Below are 20,946 nucleotides of genomic sequence, written 5' to 3' on the forward strand. Positions count from 1 at the left end.
CTAGTATTGTAAACTACAATTCTATATATTTTGTTTTATTTTTTTATTTTATTTTTTTTCTCTATTTTTTGTGTGTTGTTATTATTTGTATGTTTAATGTTCAAATAAAAAAAACCAAAAAAAAAAAAAAAAGACCGTCTCACAAATTCGTCCGTAAATGCTGCGTTTAAATACCAGTGGAATGCTCGGTCTTTAGAATTTTCCTATCAGCCTTCCCTTTTAAACGTATCCAGACAATGACACAATCAATACATGAAGACAGTAGATGTTAGTGTTGAACATAGAGGCTACTTACTTCGGGGCGCTCACCACCGAGATGGGCCGCCATTCTTCCCGTGACTCTCTCAGTGTGACTGCCTTTGATTTTTCCGGGGGAAAAAAAACATTGCCCCCTACTGGTCGTTCCTGTTACGCATTTTGTATCAATTCGGTGTCTCGGAGAATAATATAATTTTAATATATATATTAGCGTTTAAAAGTGAACGTCATATTCTCAGATAATAATTTTTATTTTCCTTTAAAGTATTTTTAAGCCCTGCTACCAATGAGTTATATAATTCATTGCCTGCTACACCCACTGAAGGAAATACGTTTAGAAGGGAAGGCTGATAGGAAAATTCTAATGACCGAGCATTCCACTGGTATTTAAACGCAGCATTTACGGACGAATTTGTGAGACACGAAAACAGTCTCACGTAGCGACCCGGGGGTTAGGAGTTTAGCGCTGTCTTCAGCCCCAAAGGCTTATGGGAAGTGGGGAGCTTCAGGGTGAAACCTTGAGTCAGAGGGTTGTGTACTGAAGTGACCTCCATGCTGTTTGGGCCGATTGGGTTTAATGAAATTAACGGGCATTTGCTGATAGGCAAATAGAACCATCCCATCGGCTTAATCCTTCCTGAGACTGACCGGGGTCGTGCGGTGTATGGGGCACGGTCAGCTTTCCAACAAAATCATCTGACAGGCAAATATACTTTTGATTCCTCGCTGAAGTAAGTGTATGGCTGGACCGCTACAGTATGTTCCGAATCAGACCATTTGTGTGAGGGCACGCGGGTGTCTGTCCGCAATCGAGTCAGGCTGAAATCCCGGACAATCAATTGGTGAGGTATATTTTTCTGTTTCGTTGATTTACAATTTTGTGTGGAAACTATGCTTGGATTGTTAAATGGAAAATAGAAATAGTTAAGCTTTATGGTTCACAAATAGTAACTTCTATCAAGCAGATTTGTTAACAGCCGTGGCTCGTACCGAACCGTATGGAGCCGAACTCTGAATTCAACCAAATTATTGAGATTTTTAGCTTATTTTTTACACTCCTAATAAATATAGATAGATATAATTTTGCTGGATGTGACATCCATAGTTTCAATTAATAACGACAATGCTAACGATAGATTTGTTTTCTTTTCAAACTAACGGACGCAAATCACAGAAGAAAACCCCCTCAAGCCAGGTGAGGTACTTGTTTTATTTTTACAATTTGTTGTGTGTGGAAACAAACTGTAGTTAGATAAATTGTTTGTTAGATAAATATGCTTTCAGTGTTTTTCTTTGCCCATTGTACAATAAAATGTAAGCTAACCACTCAGCTTGTAGGTACTTCAACGTTAACCATTTCATGTATTTTTGCCGAATTAACAGAACAAATAACCCCTCACCCCCGCAAAGGAACCCCTAGTCTGGCATTCAGCCATACTTGGAGCGAGGCGGGACCGCAGAGTCGCTTGGGAAAATCAGGTGAGTTGAAAGTGTTTGCTCAAAAACATGTCATCTTTCTCACATACGACACACCTCATTTCTCCACGATTTTTTTTTCAAAGAAGTACAATTTATAGTTACAAATACTCTTTTAAAATTGATTTCAAATGAAAACAGATACATTTTAGCCTTTTTGGAGTTTTCATCATTAAACTTTTTCTGTCTATTACACTGACCTATGTAGAAATACTTTGTGTAGGCCCAACGTTTAAAATTTCACGTCATTTTCTTATTTAAACAATTGTATACACGCAGATTGTTCGAAGTTTTTCCTTGTGAAGTCAAATATTGTTTTCTGTCAGTTTCTGTTGAGGATGCTCCTGGCCTTGGCAAGGAGGAGAGACTCTGCCTCCGGCAATGGCGCAAACTAAAATGGTAAGTTTGACTCCTGCTTGTTGTGTGAACAGATCATATGTATGGAAGCGATTCTATAGCATAAATAAAAAATAGTCAAAACCAAAAATGCTTTTTAATTTTCAAAATGAAGCTGCATTTTTTTGACTCAAAATTAAAAAGAAAAAGCAATACTTCAAAATGCTTTATCATTTCCTTCCTCAATACAGCTTATTCTGTCACTTAATTAAAATGATAATGAAAATGTATTTGACATTTCATTTTAAAAAGGTCCATGGTAAATGTGTACCAAAATTTATTTAGAAATGTCTAAACATTTAAAATGGATTAACAGAAATGCTTTTTAATTTCCAAAATGTAGCTGCATTTTTTTGACTCAAAATTAAAAAGAGAAAACAATATTTCTAAATGCTTTTTCATTTTATACTTAAAACCGCTCATTCTGTGTCATAATTAAAACGAAAATGCAAAGAGGGGATTGCATTTGCATTTTAACATCCACCCTGCGCACCTTGTTGCAATATTCATTTCGAAAAAGCATTAGCAGAGGGGAGGTGGGGCGATGACGTCACCGCTCTGTGTCAGGCCGGCCGCACGCACCAGGAGCAGACTGTGTTAGCGGCAGAGAAAACGGCTTTGAGTTGGTTGTGAACTTCTGATGAGTTTCCACAGCTTCTCGGGACTACATAGAAGCATGTCTGCCTTCTGCGGTCCTCCTCCTGACTGCTAGAAAAGTTCAGTCACTGACTGAGTCAGAAATGCTTAAATCTATATTACCATATTGGCCTAATCCTAGTATGCTGTTAATAGGTTTAACTAAATAAAGTTTACATTTATGTCAACAGCAAATTATGCGTACAGCATGCAGCATGTTGATAATAGCCCTGCAGCATCATGCATGTCAACTTGTGTTCTATTAAGAAAGCCCCTCCAGCAGTAAAAGAAAAAATTTTACCTGTGAAATGTTCTGCCTTCCTCCTTTGTGGACTCTTATTTTGGCAGTTGAAACTAGCACAATGAACTGGCATATTGCAAAAAATCTGTTCACATGCATGCACTGCAGCAGTAACTTGACCTCACCAAGATGGCGGTGCTCTCCTCCCATGAGGAATCACGTGATGTCTCTAGTGATATGTGCCTTAACCGTTAACATATGTATTCTGAACTCACAGGAAAATGAAGAAATTTCCTCCTCCACCCCCTCGTGGTGCCCCTCCCAGAGCCTCGTTCTCCCCAAGAACCCCACTCCGGCCCAGAATCCCACCCCCTCCCAGAGCCCCGCTCCCACCAAGACCCCCACCCCTGCCCAGAGGCCCAGCCGCACCCACTTTAACCAAAGTGCATTTTAAGAATGGTGCACTCATCACAAAATAGTTTCTCCTTCGGAAGCTCCTGGCCTTGCCCAGGAACGAACAGGAGAGGCGCCGGCTAATCCAGATTTATGGGTCCAGATAAAATGGTAAGTTTGACTCCTCCTGCTCGTTGTGTGTGAACAGATGAGTCGGTGATGTTATTTTTCAATCAAATGTGCATAAAATTTTAAAAAATCTCAACGAAATTGAAAATCATTAAATAATATAAAAAAAACTGACCTACAATTATTGTTCTCTTTATTTCTTGTACTTATGTTGTCATATGATATTAGCTCATTTAAAGAAATCAACATATTATTTAAGTCAAAAAATGATAGATGTTCTTGTTTCTACTGGATACGTCAAGCTTGAAACCAGATTAAGGTTTTTGCCAAATATTCATACAATTTATAAATAAACGTATGAGAGAAGCATCAGAAGTAATTATTACACAATTGGAAAAAATAGGTTTTTCAAATCAATGAATTCCTATTTACTTGAGAAAAACACATTTGTCTCATTTTAAAAAAAATCCATAGGTGTGAGAGTGAATGGGTGTTTGATTGTGGACATCTTAAACTGCGACAGACTGGCGACCTGTCCAGGGTGTCCCCTGCCTTCTCCCACAAGTGGGCGGGATAGGCTCCAGCGCCCCGTGACCCCAAAAGGGAAAAATGGAATAGAAAATGGATGGATGGATGAAAAATAAAATGGAATATTTGTGATTACAAATTTAAATGCTGAAATAATTTAAGGATGTGATTTTTGTTTTTGTGATTTCAGGGAGAAGAATCAAATCAAAAGACCCTTTGTTTTTATTTTGTTGTATTTTTTTCTTTTGGTGTTTTGTTGATGTTCTATGTTTTAATAATTTCGTTCATAAATTATAAATTTAAACATTCACCTCACTACTCTTGCCTCTTCATGTCTGCAATTGGGTCATCCAGATACCCTCGAAACATTACACTGTGACCATGTCAGACCCAGCAGGTAGGAGTAACTTCAGTGAGGTTTTTCCTCCACCTGAGGAGGGATCTGCCTTGAAGCAGGACATGCGCAGCTATTTGTCTGGTATGCAGCAGCTTCATGATCGCCTTTCCATACTGGTGCAGGCACCCCCATCTCCGCCCCAGCTGACTAGACTGGGACACCCTGAGCCGTTTGATGGAACTGCTGCTCTCTCCTCTTGTCATTTCCGCTTTGACTTTTGTCCGAGTGAGTTTCCTTCCCAACAGAGCGAAGTGGCCTGCACCTCAGCTATTTGACGGGTCAAGCCTACAGCCAACAGTACAGATTTTGGGCATTTCTCACCAGAAGCAGACATGTACCGTTCTATATCAGGTGATTAAATATTCTGATTGGCTATAAACACCTGGACATGAAAGGGCAGGATGTTTTCTAAGACCAGACATAATTGTCGTTGATTACAGAATGACCTGGAGAAGGTGGCTGTCAGGTCAGTGATTAAACTGATGGAAAAAGGGCTAGAGCTAAAGAAAAAAATGAAACCACTCCAGAAGCAGACATGGCAGCTGCTTCTGCCAACAACAAAGGTTCTTGGTTCCAAAAAATGTTAATGTTAACAATACTTACAAGATTGATGGTGGTGGGTCTCATCAACAACGATGAGACCCCCTACAGGAGGGAGGTGAGCAGGCTAGCTCTGTGGTGCAAAGACAATAATCTCCACCTGAATGTGGAGAAGACAAAGGAGATGGTTGTGGACTTCAGGAGAACTCCCACCCAGCACGCTCCACTGATCGTTAATGGTGCTGCTGTGGAAAGGGTGAGGTGCACCAAGTTCCTGGGGGTGCACATCTCCGACGACCTGTCTTGGAACCAAAACACCGCATCACTGGCCAAGAAATCCCAACAACGCCTGTACTTCCTCCGCAAACTGAAGACGGCCAGAGCTCCTCCCCCCCCATCATGCAGACTTTCTACAGGGGGGGCATCGAGAGCATCCTGACCAGCTGCATCACCGTGTGGTACGGAGCCTGCAACGCGTCCTGCTGGAAGACTCTGCAGCACATTGTGAGAAGATCGTTGGTGTCCCTCTTATTGGCCTCTCGGACATTTACTGCTCCCGCCTCACCCGCAAAGCCATCAGGATTGCAGGGGACCCCTCACACCCATCCCAGAGTCACTTCAACCTGCTACCATCAGGGAGGAGGCTGCAAAGTCTGCAGGCCAGAACCAGCAGACTAAAAGACAGCTTCCTCCATCAGGCGATAAGGACACTAAACTCCCTCCCTGCCCTCCCCCCTCTGGCCCCTCCACTCCGTCCTACAAGCCCACACTGAAAACTTTCACAACAGTTCAGATCACCACTTTCACCAAAGACTGCCACCACTAACTCATCCACTTATTGTTCTCAGCACTGTTGTCACTTTAAACTGCCACTTTAACCATCTCATTGCTCTCTGCACTGTTTAGACTTCTGTTATTCTTCTTATTATTGCTGTCTTTTTATCTATTTTTTAAGTCGTTTATTTATTTATTTTATATGCTGCTTGCACTGTGGGGTGAGAGGAAAGCAATTTCATCTGTGCTGTATGTCTTTATGGATGCAGTACATTTGACAATAAAGCCGACTTTGACTTTGACTTTTGATTTGCATTCAGAGTTGCTCTTCTGCTCAGAACAATTGCAAAAAGCTTTCAGCTCATATTCCAGTTTTTAATACCTCCTATTTTTGACAACCTTTTTGTTTCTTTATTAGAAATGAAATGCTGCAGAATCACAATGTACTTGAACTGTTTAACAAAGCAAATGAATCTCATAGGAACAAGTCTCAATTTGAAACTTTCATATAAATATATCTGTAAGGTGACCCCAACAAAGACGTTTTTGCTGATGTTTATTAATGTTACAGAAAAACAAGTCTGGAAACAAAATGACTTTATTGGAAAATTGTTACTCAGAACAAATTTACAGCCTGTTAGAACACAAAAACAAACATTTCCTTCAGAAATAAAGATTTTACTGCTCAACAGTCAAATATAATTCCCTGAGGCTTCAGCACAGAAAAGCTTTAGTTTAAAGCACCTCGATCCACATGAGGATAAGCTGAAAACTCTCCCAGTTTGTTGCCGTCAGCATCGTAATGCAGCATCCGGAAGCATTTGTCACAAAAGAGACACGGGTCGGTGGGAGCAAACTGGTCACTAGTGGTGTACCATCTAGAAGTGTCAAGAAGATGGAATTATTAGTTTAAGAAAAGACTAATATTACTGGGAATGTTTGTTTTTCCAAACCTGGCAATAAAGAGATGGCAGACGGCACACGTCTGTGTGAGGACTTAGTGTTTGTGTGTGAGCATAGGGCACAGCTTCTTATCCTAGCAATCGTATTTGTGGACCAGCCTGTAATGAGTCAAGAAAGTTAGGATTTTGAGATGTTCACATCCACGATTCCAAGAGCTGCTTTCAGCTGTGGTTAGATGAATGCAAGGCAGCTTCACTTCAGCTTTTGCTCATTTACGCCACAACCAACAAAGAAAACCAATGAGACCAAACCAAGCCGGTGTGCCAAAACTCAACAGTTTACTGTTTACTGGGTTTTCTTTCAGCGCCTTCCTTCAGGGGTTTGTCACCATCAATCACACCAGAATTCACTCTTGTGATTGGGCTTCAGTTGGGCTACGTCCACACTGCAGGCTGAAACGACCCAATTCCGAATTTTTTGCCCCTAAGCGGCCCAATTCCGATCCTTTCATGACAGTCTGAATGACACAGATCCGATCTTTTCAATTGCGACCCAGGCCCCGTGGGTTTGCCGTCCTGATTCCGAATTGTAGCCGTTCTTTTCAATTGCGACCGCCGTCTGACCGGCCAGGCCACATGATTCCGAATCGTACGTCGTCAATACGCTACAAACGTCATCATTCTGCGTTAAATTAGGCAGGAACGAAAACAGCAACCATGGCGGACGCTGCATCTGAGACCAGTCAGTGGAAGGGAAGCGAGGTCACCGATTTGATCTGTATATGGGGCGATCGTTCTATCCAGGCAAAACTTGAGGGCTCGTATAGGAACAGGGCGGTTTTGGAAGAAATTGCGAGAGAAATGAACGAGCGGGGATACAGAAGATCCTGGCTCCAGTGCCAGAGAAAAATTAAAAGCCTCCGAGCAAAATACAAGGAGGTAAAGGACTGGAACAAACAAAGTGGCCGTCAACGGATTACATGTCCGTTTTATGAAGAGCTGGACCGCATTTTGGGGGATAAGCCCAGCGTTCAGCCAGTTGAACTGTTGGACAGCTGCTTTGCTCAAGAGCAGACCGAGGAGGAGGGCCCAGGTCCCGCAGCCGCCGCGGCCAGCCTGGCTGGTCGGTCTTGCGGTGATACTGATACAGGTGAGTTATTTGCACATGGCATAGCCACTGTGACTTAACTTTATAACATTGAAATACAATGTGTGACAGTTTGTTAATTGCATACACAGGTGATGCGTTCCTTGCAACTCCTTCGCCTTCCACCTCAGATGGAAGTTCTGCGTCCACAAGTGAAGAGCTTGCATCATCTTCAGCGTCGTCTGTAAACAGCAATGGATCCTCCACATCCACTGCATGTATGTTCTTGGTTGTATTCTGATCGTTTTCTAACCCCATTAACCTCTAAACCCCCACACCTGAAGACTTTTTCTACTGTTAAAGCTTCTTAGAAAAAAAGCTATGAAAAGGTTATGTAAATGCAACAAAAAAAGCAATGAAAACGTGAAAAAAAGAAATAACAAACCTGATGGTAGTGCAACAAAATTTGACAGATGAGTGATCTTTTAAAAAATTCAAAAAGTGATGGCAACACTGTAAGACCAGTTTCATAGCTGTCAAATGATGTGTTAGTCTGGGGTGAAGGCTGAACAGCATAGTATTGTTTAAATGGCCTTAAATAATCTTAATAATTACTAGATATAAACTGGCACGCTTGGCCTTTTTTATTACTAATAAAACAAATAATCATGGTAGTCCTTATTTTGATCTGATTTTTGTTGTTTTTTACAGCTACTTCTGCCAGGAGCAGAAAAAAGGAAATCTAAGATGGAGGCAACGCTGGAGGTGTTTGCAAACAAGATCACCACTGCCCTGAAAGAGGATGACACAGACATCTTACTTAAGATGCAAGCAGCTCAGCATGAGCATGAAAAAAAAATGTTTGCCATGATGACACGGTTTATGGAGAGATCATTCCCGCCTCCACAGCCACACTCATACCAAGCCCCAATTAACCCTTCTCATCTTTACAGCCCAATTCCTTCGCCTACTCCTTCCACACGGTTTCCTGTGGCTTCCTCTCTGTCTCCCACCCCGCGCCGGCCCTTTTTCCCAGATTTAAATCGACTGCCCTTCAATAACACTTTTTAACATCCTCATCTCAATCAGCCTTTTTCCCAGGCACCGGGACACACACAGGCTTTTAACGAGGATCATCTGCAACCTTCCCAGTGCAAAGATGATGAAACTCACTATACGAGTTTCTAAATATTCTAAAACATTTATGCCAGTTCAGGCAGTAGGTTTTGCACAACGTTCAAGTGTGACGGTCACTTATATGTAAAATTTAACTCAAGTTTTTAAATAAAGTTGTATATGTCCTGAGGTTATTTCTTTTCATTTGTGTCAATTTTGCTTTGAAATAAGCTCCAGCATACAATTTAATCCTAGTGTAGGCCTAAATAAAGTGTTTTTAATTTAATTCCTTTTTAAATATATTTAACACTTAATGCAAATCAACTCACTTACAAATACCACATGAAACATCGGAATGGCTTTTAAAAAATGAAGTTCAACTTTATTTTACACACAAGTAAAGTAACGTCAAAAAATGATGCAAGACTTTTAAAAACAGATTTCAGAATAATGAAGACCTTGTAATAGTAAAGACAGAAACTAACTTTATATGGACAGTTAAACATTGAGGCCAAAAGGTACAAAATGTTAAACGACCTTGAAATTATTGTGACAGCCCAGTTTGTGGCTCAACGTTGGCTAAAAAAAAGCTGAGTCAATGCTTCTCTGACTCTTGATGGCTGCACATCAACAAATCCCCTCCCTTCAGCCCATCTCTCAGCATTAGGAACATTTCCACCAGCCTCTTCATAATTCTCCCCGTGCATTTCACACAAGTTGTGGAGTGTGCAACATGCACCGATTATGGTGGGGACGAGGGAAACGTCCACATCCAGCCGTTTAGCAAGGCACCTCCACCGGCCCTTCAGTCGGCCGAAAGCGCACTCCACAGTCATCCTGGCTCTGCTGTGGCGCACATTGAAGTTCTTCTGCTCAGCTGTCAGGGTCCCTGTGTCACAGTACCCTTTTAACAGCCAGCTTCGAAGGGGATAAGCCGGGTCACCGAGCAGCATGATTGGCACTTGAACGCCCATTATCTCCTCAGTGCCCTTAAGAGTTGAAAGCACAAAAAAATCCAAATAAAAAAAAGACATTGTACACATTATACATCACTATTACTGGATTACTCACTGGCGGAAAAAGCTCCCCTCTCTCTGCGAGTGAGTACACATGGGAATTCCGGAGAACCCTCGTATCATGGACACTCTCTGGCCATCCAGCATAGATGTTGGTGAAGCTGGTGGAAGACCGTGTTAGATTACTCAACAGTGTTCTGTTTCCTATGTACAGTATTTTCAAGGATAATATTCTTGCAGATGTATATGGTTCTATCAAAAGACAGTGAGGCAAGTATAGTACTTAAAACGATAATAAAAGTACAATATCTATATTTCTTACCAAAATCGATTATCCACGACACCCTGGAGCAGAACTGAATGCCACCCTTTGCGGTTGAAATACTCTGTGTGGTTATCCTCTGGAGCAATGATGGGGATATGACTGCCATCAATAGCTCCTCCACACTGCGGGAAACCCCATCGCTGCTGGAAGCCTTCGATTACCTCTTGCAGGTCACCGCCTTTGGGCAGTTTGATGTACTGGGGGATGATGACACGGCGAACTGCTTCGCAGAACTCGCGTACAATGGAGCAGATTGTGGACTTTGCTATGCCGAACAAGTTTGCTATCGTACGATAGCACCAGTGAAGCCACTCACATCAGTATCCCACCACTCCTGGCTGCGACTCCGCACCCAAACATTCCTCTCTATCGACGTTGCTAGCACAGCTCCACTATACGCCATGGCCAAAACCCTCGCTCTCCTCCTTTTTAACTTTCTTCTTAAAATGAGAAGATTGTTATAGTCCTGGCGACTTCGTGATAATAAATTCAATAGTGGTAAAAGTGCTCCGCTGTTGGCAACACAGTTGTCGGCATCCACTGTTCACGTTAGCTACTTCCGCAAACAACGAGTGACGTCGTTCACCGTTGAAAACTCTTCTGCACATGCGGGTCTCGTTTGGGTCATGTCACGGTCACACTGTAGATCACAAAAGGTCGGATTTACTAGGAAATGTGAACGGTCTTGCAAAAAAATTCAGATTTTTTCAAAAAATCCGAATTGAGCATTAAGCCCTGCAGTGTGAACCTAGCCTTGGAGAGTGCATGCACTTCCTGACTCAACCCCCTGGCTCATGGAACCATGTGAGAGTGCCCCCATGTGGTCCCTGTAACTTACTGCATCTGGTAGTCCCAGATTGACATTCATGTGATATAAATGTAGTAATATGGAAGGAAATGTCTAAATGTGGTGAAACTGAGACATAAATTTCATGAGGTTAATTTTTACATTCGGCGCCCCATACTTTCTGGCATTTTCAACGTTCTAATGCTAATATAACAGACTATTTTCATTCCTCTTTATTGTTATATGTTATAACGGGACATTTCATCTGGAGGAGGGGGAAAACTGTTTACTTCTGCATTGGTGTTCGGATGACAGGTTTATGTCGTAAGGTGACAGATGAACTTATGTGAATGAAAAGGAAAATAAAGGCTGCAGCGGTCTTCTACACCCAAATGTGTCTCTGAGCTCATTATTTTATATATGAAGCTCCGCTTTACTGACACCGATATGGAGAGAAATTAGACTCAGTCGGATTTGTGCGTGCGTAATTCTTGATTTGTGCGTAAATTAGGATTTGTGCATAAATTTGGATTTGTGCATGATTTTTTACTCACATAATTACACACACACATCTTTAAAAAACATGCACGAATCCCTTGTTACGCACACACGAAGCCAAAGTTACGCACGGATCTACCGTGAGACTGTTTTCACGTCTCACAAATTCGTGGAGACCGGCTGGGATGGCGGACTGAGCGGATGTCTCTCGCTAAGCTCTCGCCTTTTGCCCCGATCTGCACGGTAAATGTCAGAATTTGAAAACTGAGAGAGAACGGTTTGACTGGAGAACAGTTGCGCGTTGACTTTATCTTCGTTTTGGAAAAAACATCTTGGAGAGTTCATCTTTTTTGCTTAAATGGCGACGAAGTGCTGTCACTCCTTGTCTTTGGAACGCCCTCCCTTTGTCATTAAGACAGATTGACGAGCACGTGAGGAAGACGAGCACGTGATGCTGTAGTATCGCGAGAGCCGACGAGAGGAGTGTGGTGAGTTTACTTGGCGGCGCGTAAGTTGTGAACAAACATTTTTGATTTATTTAATTACACCGCCATATTTAAATAATCCAGAAAGTTAAAAAATAAAAATCTGAAAAATTTTTTCAAGCATTTGCCAGCCTGGAAGACCTGGAGGACCTGGAGGATCTGGAGAATTACATCGACGAGTGTTTCAACACCTGCCTCATGAAGAAATCCAACACCGCCACTCCGTCCACCAAACGCAACCGTCCCGAAGACTCCCCGGGGGCTGCCTCCTCCCCAGGCAGCAACATGAGTGATATCCTGGATTCAATTGATAAAAGGCTCTCCAGCCTTGATTGCCGTTTAAATCTGCTGGAGATCCTCCATAAGGAATTCCAAGGTCTACGAGAGTCTCTGGAGTTCAGCCAACAGCAGGTGCAGGAGCTCGCAGCGGAGAACCAGGCCCTCAGAGAGACGGTGAAGACCCTGAGCAACGACACCGCCCGTCTTTCTGAGGAAAACCGATCCATCAAAGAAACCCTCCTGGATCTTCAGGCGAGGAGCATGAGGGACAATCTAGTGTTCGCAGGGATTCCAGAAGAGGCAGGAGAAGTCCCGGAGAACATTGTTAAGTCCTTCATAGAGGTCCACCTGAAACTCCCCAAGGAAGAGGTCCAGAAGATCTCCTTTCACAGGGTTCACCGGCTCGGAGGAAAGAGGCCGGACAATCAGCGTCCCCGTCCTATTGTTGCTAAATTTGAACATTATAAACAAAAGATGCAGGTAAAAAGCAGAGGGCGAGAGCTGAAAGACACACATTATAGCGTGAATGATCAGTTTCCAGGCGAGATCCTCCGCCGGCGGAAAATCCTCTTCCCGCTGAGGAGGAAGCACCTGTCTGCTGGAGCCCGCGCGGTGGTTGCCGTTGATAAACTTTTTGTGAACGGCAAGCTGTTCCGGGACCCAGAGGTAACACCCTGGCTGTGCTGAAGGCTTTCAGAGGCGCACTGACATCTGCGCTGCCCAGAAGAAACCAGCAAACTTATTTAATTGAATAGGAAATAATCGGATCATCAATAATCCACACCTCTCAGGAAAACTGTCTTTTCTTTCTCTCACATTCATGTTTCTGTTGTTGTTTCGTTGTTTTTGTTTTTTGTTCTTTCTCTTTCCCTCTCTCTTTTCTCTTGTCCCCCCCCCTTCCCATTTCCTCATATGTGAATCAGGTAAAGTCAACGCAACCACGGTGAGTATTTATTTATGCACGGAACGGGCGCGCGCGCATACTAGCGCGCATAAGAGCATGCACACGCGATCCCGCACACACACGTTGATAAACTGCAAAAACCTCACTTAGGCTCACACAGGACGCACGCAACATGCAGCTCACAGCTAAGACACGTTCACCCACAACGCACAGCGCTTGTCAGTGTAGCAGGTACGCACAGCGGGCACGCGCACACGGACGGGCACACGCACTATTTAGCCTTGCACTCTCCCGGTTAGAACAGCTATGAACAGTCTTAACATCGTTAGCTGGAATGTGCGTGGACTTGGTTCTGGGCCAAAGAGATTGAAAGTGTTAAATCACCTGAATGATCTTAAAGCAGATATAGCTCTGCTGCAGGAGACCCATTTATCTTTATCAGCTGGTCATCTCCTGTGCTGTTCCCAGTATCCAGTTATGTATTCTGCCAGTTTCAACTCCAAACAAAGAGGGGTTGCAGTTTTGATTAATAAAAATGTTACATTTACTCATAAGGATACAGTTACTGACCCAGAAGGCAGATTTGTAATCATTAATATATCCATTCAGAATAAGGACTTTTGTATAGCGAGTGTATACGGTCCTAATGTTGACGACTCTTCCTTCTTTCACAGATTCTTCACCTCACTCTCAGTTCACTCTGACTCCACAATCATTATAGGAGGAGTCAACCTTGTTTTGGACCCTGAACTTGACAGACTCAGCACAGCAGCAAACCAGCGTACATGGCAGTCTGCAAGTATTCTAAAGCAGTACATGAATGATCTGGGTCTCTGCGACGCTTGGCGCTCATGTCATCCAAGCACTAAGGGGTTCACCTTTTTCTCTCCAGTTCATCATTCACAATCTCGTTTAGATTATTTATTAGTCAGTAACTCCCTTTTGAAAGAAATTAAAAGTTCCAACATTCATCCAAATATTATCAGTGACCATGCACCAATTTCCTCTTACTATTTCAAGGGAAGTACCCAGACCCTCGGGTTCAACCTGGAGGTTTAATACATCTCTGTTAAAAGACCAGGAATTTATTGAATTCTTTAAAAAAGAGTGGGCAACTTTCTTAGAATTCAACGATACTTCTGAAATATCACCAAGTATTCTTTGGGAAGCAGCAAAAGCAGTCATGAGAGGGAAAATCATCTCTTATTCAACGCATAAAAAACGCAAGGAGAAAGCAGATTTATTAGAATTAGGAAATAAAATAAAAACTCTGGAGACTGCTTATAATGCTTCTGCACAGGAACACATACTGGGGGACCTGAAAAATTTAAAGCTGCAGTTAAATGACATCATCAATAAACAAACACAATTCCAGATACAAAGGCTTCGACTGGAAAGATATGAAAACTCAAATAAATCTGGCAAATTTCTAGCAAATCAGCTTAAAATTAATAAAGAAAAATCAACAATCACTTCGATTATGGACCAAACAGGGAATGTCACCCATGACCCGGTAAAAATTAATAATGCGTTTAAAGACTTTTATCAAAACTTATACACTCCACAGATCAATCCATCAGAACAAAGCATCAACTCATTTCTCAACAATATAAACCTGCCCAAGTTAAACGAAGATCAAATCACAAATTTAGACTCTCTGCTCTCGTTGTCTGAGCTTCATGAAGCTCTGTTACTTATGCCTAATGGTAAAGCACCAGGGCCTGACGGCTTTCCTGCAGAGTTTTATAAGGAATTCTGGGAACGACTGGCACCAACGTTTTATAAAACGGTAAAATTTATCAATGAAAGCCAATCTCTACCACCTAACATGAACTCTGCCAACATTATCCTTCTTCTAAAACCAGACAAAGACCCCACGAGTCCTTCAAGCTATCGCCCCATTTCTTTAATTAATGCAGATGTAAAAATTATCTGCAAAGCACTAGCACAGAGAATAGAAAAAGTCACTCCTCACATAATTGACTTTGATCAAACTGGATTCATCAAAGGCAGACACTCGGATGACAATGTCCGCAGACTCGTTAACATAATAGACTTTGCCACCATCAAAAACCAGGAAATGACTATACTATCACTGGATGCTGAAAAAGCCTTTGATAGAGTAAATTGGAAGTTCCTCATTGCTGCCCTCCATAAGTTTGGGTTTGGAGAATCATTCATCAATTGGATCAAAATATTATATCACAACCCCAATGCATCAGTTAGAACTAATAAACAGACTTCCAACAGGTTTTTTCTTGGAAGAGGAACTAGACAGGGTTGCCCACTCTCCCCCTCTCTTTTTGCAATATTTATCGAGCCTCTAGCTGCAGCAATAAGACAGAATGAGAGTATTAAAGGAATTAAAACCAAACACAGCCATCATAAAATTAGTCTCTATGCAGATGACATATTACTGTTTTTAAGTAATATACATTCTGTAAATGAAACGGCAACAATCATTAATGAATTCTCTTCTATATCAGACTATTCCATTAATTGGAATAAATCTGTTTTATTACCACTGAACAGTAATGCGGAGCAAGGACTCACAATACCAGTTAAATCAGGCAATATAAAATATCTAGGTATTTATTTTTCCCCCAAAATATCAGAACTGGTGCAGCTAAACTACACCCCATTACTGAAAAACATACAGGACGATCTAACACGCTGGACCAACCTGCCTTTGTCCCTTATGGGCAAGGTAGCCACGGTTAAAATGAAAATCTTACCCAAAGTTAATTATCTCTTCTCAATGATTCCCACACAACCGCCATTAAAATGGTTCAAAACATTAGACTCATCCATATTAAGCTTTCTATGGAACAATAAACCTGCAAGAATTAGTCTAAAAACTTTAAAATCTGCACCTAACTTCCACAATTACTTTCTTGCAAATAGATTACAATACATCTTAAAATGGTTAAAAAATAATCCAGAAACCAACTCATGGTTAGACTTGGAACAGCCGTTATGTGGAAAGATCAACCTGTCAGATCATCCATTTATTAGTCAAATAGTTAAAAAACAGGATTGTTTCAAAAGTATTAATATAAATGCCACTTTAACAGCCTGTTGGGAATTTCTCAAAATATCAAAATTATCAATTCAACCGTGCAAAATGACACCCATCTGGAACAACCCAGATATCCTCATAAACAAAAAATTTTTGGGGTGCTCGTGGCACGAATCGTGCAGGAAGATTCTGCCCTAGCCAGTGGCTTCACTAATATGGTTGAATTGTGTAAAACAAATCAATAACTCCGATGTTTAATCAATCTCAATCAAGCTTCTTTTCATTGAAAGAAAAGATAACACGTTTGTTTACCGACACCGTGACCGTCATCGTCCATGTACACATCCGGCTGGTCCACAGTTGAAGTTTCCCTCTCCTTCGAAATTCCCGCTGTTGACTTTTTCCTCTTTTTTCCGACAGTACCTGGATTTATCGCGGTAGTTTGCGCATTCCCGCTGGGGTTGGACATTTTACCAGACCGTGTGTTCATCTCTATGCCTTGAAATCAATTTAAAGAACTTGCTACGTGACTCGTGAGTGAAGGATGGGCGCATCTGTCTAAGTTGTCGCCGGCTGCAACTAATCAAAATGGGCCTACAACGGTGATTGACAAGTTGATAACCAGCCGATATGATGGAGGAGTCCGCATGGCACCGCCCTCAGCCCATGAATACGAATATGATTGGCTTGGTTTATCCTCATCACACCGATTTATTATAGTTAGCAATTCAAACGTAATCTGGCGGGAGTAAGTCACTGAAGCTCAGGAATAGTGTGGTGAATGCGCGGAAAAACGGAGGATAATAAAACTAAAATCATGCCTGGTTTAGCCACTGAGCTAAGACAGCTTATCGAAGGAGAAACTAAATCTACAAGGAGAAACAAAGTCTTAATCAAATGGCTGCAGAAGAAAAGACTTCTAAGAAGACGGATGAGATGCAAAGAATGCAAACACAAGATAAATTCAGGGAATCAGTCTGTGTGGATAACTATGCATGGTAAGTTTCTTTTTATTGAATAAAATGACAACACACATTGATAATTTGTTAAAGAATTTCTTGTGAAAATTAAATCTATTTATTGTGCTAACAAAAGCGCATCTTAACTCATGTTAAGATTAAGGGTAAACATGCTGACTATTGTCCTTCTTGGCAAATTTTTTGACAATCATAATAAACTTTTTTAACTCCTCAATTTATAACCATCTGAATTTCGGGATTCATCAACTGAGTCATCAGTTGGGCAGCTACTGTCCCGATGACTCAGAGCGACTTAGACCAATAACAGTTTACTGATTTCAACATGGCGGCGCCTGTCCCAGGAGCAGTGGTGCACCTCGTTTCGTCCATTGTTTTTACAGTTTATGAGTTAACGTCAGTGTCAATCACAGACCAAACCACATCTCCCCAGCTCAGCCTACCTTCACCAGCCCCACTCCTTTTTTTTTTTTGCATTTTTCAAATCATGGGCTGAGAGTGGAGTCAGCATCCAACTGCCCTGTTGTGTTACCCTTTAATTTCTAGATACACACTACTATAAAGTACATGATGTACATGTATGTACATGATTACAATACGCTAAAAGGCTGTGCATATCTGCTATAAAAAATAACAACACCATTGAAATATATTAATGTATATGTTATCCTTGCACTAAATATTTCTAGTTGGGCTTTATGGCCAAATACACATTACTTTGGGGGGTCCTTGATTTGAACATTCAGAATCACTGCTTTGGCCACTACCTTGGCCTGTGTCATAAGTATTTTTATTTGTATATTTTCCGGATTTGCAAACACCACAGCCACAAAGGAAGGAAACTGAAGAGGTCTGTTAGACACAAATCTATATTCAGCAAATCAAAGGTCTCCCTCTTCAACTGGATGCGCTTTCTCTACAGGTACACTATTGCATTGGTATATTATTTTAGAATGTCTGTCTTTGATATAAAGTGTTTATTTCTATAGAAATTCAATATAACTATGCTGCCATAAACAATACTTGGAGACTGTACTTACTAAAATGTTGCTTTTCATCTTATGTAGCATCTCTAGTCATGAAGATAAGTGATTGGAGTTATTTCACGTCTGTGATTTATTTTGCTAAAAGTTGTAATTTACATCTTAAATTTTTGGATTTTTTGTGTATCAAACCAAAAAGAAGACAAGAACTGTGGTGTAATAATAATTTGCTCTTTCATTAGATTTTCACAAGGCCTGCGCCTACGTCAAGTAGATACAAGAAAGTCCTAAAGGCTTACAAGAAAGGGAGAAAGCTGAGTTTGGCATATCAGAAGGTCGGTGTTGACTGAGACACCATTGTCAGCAATGCTCCGATCTGTGAATTGGCTGTGGTGGCCCCAAAGACATATAAGGAGTTACTGGGTGCCCACACGCCACAGCAACGACTTCAGGACTTTTCAAAAAAATGTCTGGAAGTGATAAATAGTGATCCAAACCTTTTGAGGGATGTTGAACATCAAAAGAAGAAGGGAAAACTGATTCCTCTGTCCAGGAAAGCTTAGGTGTTGAAACACTGCGGGATGGTGTCACTGAGTAGTTCAGTGTTGCTCAGGTCCGGTTGACCAAAAATATTGAGTTCAAATTGTTCTACAGCAAAAGTGCCAATGGCTTGTTATAGATTCATCTGTTTTTTTTCTGTTCTGCTCAAAAAGTTCTAAAATTCCGTTTTATTCTGCTGATCTGCCATGTGACGACTCAGTATGTGTGGAAAAGGAATAAACAGTGTTCAACACTTCACTTGTGGTGTTTCTTTGGTCAAGTACGGTAAACAGAAAAAGCTATTAGTGAAAGAAGGATGAGATAAAGCATCTGATATTTTGAATATTACATATTTTTGTACCTTGAAATTGTCCCACCCATTTGCTTTTCAACAAAGCTTCACTAGCAGATGGTTAAACTATTAACAACTGACCTGTAAAGTGTGAGTTAATATACCAGTTAAGCGTTAGTTATTAGCTTGTAAATGTTATTTGTCCGTTATTATAAAGTTGGAATTGATCCTCATTTACAAATAGTGAAGAAACGAGGAATAGCTGCAACTTTATAATAACGTCCTAGTAACATGTTTAAAGTATTAACTGATTCTTAATAAGCCATTAGTAAGTAATTTATTAACAGTTTCTTCATGATCTGACTAATTAATAAGGTACAGTTAGAACTCATGAATATACGGGTAACAGGTCATTTATAGCTCACTAACTAAAAGCTTGTTAGTTATCTGCTGTCTATCTATAAGATACATTTATAAATCCTTAACTAACTGTTAACAGTTATTTAGCAAGTCATTTATTGCTCAATAACTAAGAGTTTATTAATGATTTGTTAACCAGCTATAACGGATAGTTATTATAAAGTGTTACCAGGGATTTACTGTGAGGCAAAATTAGGAGGAACATAACTGACTTTATTTCAGAAGGACAAACTCAAGTCTTAAGTACATCTACGTTAAAAAGAAAAGTGAAATATGGTTTAAAAAAATAGCTTTGACTTTGGCAGTTCCATAGTTAGTTGTACATCCATCAAAGTGCTCATCCAGCAACCGTTCAGACATTCTCATGAATTCCAGATCATTTGAACTGAAGGCCAGAGCAGATTCAGGTCTGAAAGCTTACAGATGTATTTATATGAAAGTTTCAAATGGAGACTTGTTCCTATGAGATTTATTTGCTTTGTTAAAAAGTTCAAGTACAATGTGATTTTCCAGCATTTCATTTCTAATAAAGAAACTAAAAGGTTATCAAAAAAAGGAGGTAATGTTTAAATTTGTCATTTATGAACAAAATAATTCAAACATAGAACATCAACAAAACAACAAACACACCACAACAAAATGAAAACAGGTCTTTGATCTTGATTCTTCTCCCTGAAATCACAAAAACAAAAATCACATCCTTAAATGATTTCAGCATTTAAATTTGTTATCACAGAAATATACATTTCTAATTAATACTGAAACGTCCACATGCAAATTTGTTTTTTAAAAATGAGACAAAAAAGTGTTTTTTTTTCGAGTAAATAATAGGAATTCATTGATTTGAAAAACCTAGTTTTTCTATTTTTTTCAAATGTGTAATAATTACTGGTGATGGTTCTCTCATGCGTTTATTAATAAATTGTATGAGTATTTGGCAAAAACCTTAAGGTGGTTTCAGGCTTGAAGTATCCAGTAGAAACAAGAAAATCTATCATTTTTTGACTTAAATAAAATGTTGATTTCTTTAAATGAGCTAATATCATAAAAGAGAACAAAAATTGTAGGTCAGTCTTTTCTTTTAATTAATTAATTATTTTCTATTTTGTTTTTAAATATTTTTTAATGCACATTTGATTGATAAATAAGATCAGCGACTCATCTGTTCACACCCAAACAGCAGGAGGAGTCAAACTTACAATTTTAATTTGACCCGCAGATTTGACGGAGGCGGCGTCGCTCCTCCTCAGAACTGGCCAAGGCCAGGAGCCTCCGTTACAGAAACTGACAAAACAATATTTGACTTCACAAGGAAAAACTTCAAACAATCTGCGTGTATAAAATTGTTTAAATAAGAAAATGACATGAAATTTTAAACGTTGGGCCTACACAAAGCATTTCTACATAGGTCAGTGTAATAGACGGGAAAAGTTTAATGATGAAAACTCTAAAAAGGCTAAAATGTGTCTGTTTTCATTTGAAATCAATTTTAAAAGAGTATTTGTAACTATAAATTGTACTTCTTTGAAAAAAAATCGTGGAGAAATG

General features: G+C 40.4%; 1 long non-coding RNA gene across 2 annotated transcripts; it reads left to right on the forward strand.

The window, feature by feature from the left end:
- The first annotated feature begins 580 nt into the window (after nt 1–580).
- LOC144991033 (uncharacterized) lies at nt 581–6,075 on the forward strand. Of its 2 annotated transcripts, XR_013654949.1 has the most exons (7): nt 581–1,100; nt 1,433–1,453; nt 1,642–1,737; nt 2,061–2,133; nt 3,285–3,571; nt 4,248–4,805; nt 4,895–6,075. It is a non-coding gene; the product is annotated as an uncharacterized LOC144991033 (long non-coding RNA). The 2 variants fall into 2 exon arrangements; XR_013654948.1 differs by having other exon boundaries at nt 606–1,100; nt 4,248–6,075.
- The last annotated feature ends 14,871 nt before the right edge of the window (nt 6,076–20,946 follow it).

This window comes from Oryzias latipes, chromosome 1, assembly GCF_053564925.1.
Source record: "Oryzias latipes strain Hd-rR chromosome 1, Olatipes_Hd-rR_3.1".
NCBI lineage: Eukaryota > Metazoa > Chordata > Actinopteri > Beloniformes > Adrianichthyidae > Oryzias > Oryzias latipes.